Below are 1,694 nucleotides of genomic sequence, written 5' to 3'. Positions count from 1 at the left end.
GTCATCTTCTTGGTTTCTCTCACTGGCACATCCTCCTGCCTGGGTGCATTCCTGAGTAATGCATCACCGGGGGTCTGTTGCTTGGGTGATAGATGAGCGTGATGCATCCCTTGGAGCAGCCCTGCACAAGTGATGCATTGGGCTCCAGCAGAATGTCAGCCTCTCAGTAGCATCACGTCAACCAGCAAGGAACAAGTTCTGGACACTTGGTACATTTTAATTTATTATTTTGGAAACTTAATGCTATTTATTTCTCAACTTGGCAGGTTTTTCCTTCTTTTTTCTTCTTCTTTTAAGAACAGCTGCATTACTACTGGAACTTGAGGGGGTGGTTGTTTTGAGACTCCAAGGCTGAGAGGGAGAAAAAAAGAGTCAGATTATTTCAAAGAAGGAAATGATCCTTGGATAACATCTAAGAGAACTGGACGGATGACTTTCATCAGTTCTCCGGAAATCTGTAGGTGGCAGCTCTACTGTAGGCATGGGGTTGAGGGGCCAGTGGTGTCTCAGCATTTCATTTTCTGAAACATCCTCCCAAGATCAGGGAGTTTTTCTTAAGCTCTGAAAGCCACTTATTCGTGAGGCTCACCACTCTTGTTCCTAGTTGAGCCAGGACTCATACTGGGAGAACGGGCAGTTCTTAATGCATGTCAGGCTCACCCTTTTAAGACCCTGAGGCAGGAGGGCAATGAGTCAGCCGAAAGACCTCACCCTCACAAATCCCATGACTGAATTCCAAGGTAATGCCTCTATAAAATCTGTCATCATCACCACCATCATAATTTATAGAGTGCTTTAAAATTGACAAATCATTTTACATATGGCACTTAACCTCTGTTAGCCTCAGTTTCCTGTAAAATGGGGATAATAGCAGCACCTGCCTCACAGTGTTGTTGTGAGCATCATAGGAGATAGTATTTAAAGCATTTAGCACAGTGCCTGGCACATAGTAGGTGTTATGTAAATGTTCATTCTCTTTCTCTTCCCTAATCTCATTTCATCCTCACAATAATCCTGTGGGGCAGGTGCTGTTATTATCTGCATCCTACAGATGAGGAAATTGAGGTTTAGAGAGTTTAAGTGACTGACCCAGGGTCACACAATTAAGTGTCTGAGGGAGGCTTCAAGCTCAGGGCTTCCTAATGCCAAGTCCAGGACACTAACCACCTAGCTGCCTCTAATAACAGTAACAAGAATAACATTTAGGTAATACTTTCTTACACATACTATCTCATGTGGGCCACGAGTGTCGGGTCTCATAAGGATCCTTCTCATTGTCATTTTACAGATAAAGAAACTGAGGTTTGGAGAAATCAAGTGTCTTCCTCCTGATCCCATTGCAAATAAGTGTTGGAAGGATCCTATTTTGTCTTTGAGTAGACTGTCTTCCTGAGTTACTCTAGCTGTAGAAATTAATCACTTAATAGCCAGCTTGCTAATGACTGATCTCTCCACACTAAGCTGGTCTTCAGATGACAGACACACTGTCAGTGGCTGCACCTGGATTCATCATCTTTCCAGATGTGCATGCCTGTAGAGAAGGCTTAGTAGTGGGATTAGGAGATATCATCTTTGCCTTCCTGACAAGCCAATTCCTATTTTTAGTCCTGTGATTAAATTCCAAAGCAATGCTTCCATAAAGCCCATTTCTTCTTCTTCTTCTTCTTCTTCTTCTTCTTCTTCTTCTTCTTCTT

Source organism: Vombatus ursinus, unplaced genomic scaffold, assembly GCF_900497805.2.
Source record: "Vombatus ursinus unplaced genomic scaffold, bare-nosed wombat genome assembly UNPS02014797.1, whole genome shotgun sequence".
NCBI classification, from domain to species: Eukaryota; Metazoa; Chordata; class Mammalia; order Diprotodontia; family Vombatidae; genus Vombatus; species Vombatus ursinus.
Note: the sequence above shows the minus strand (reverse complement) of the source record.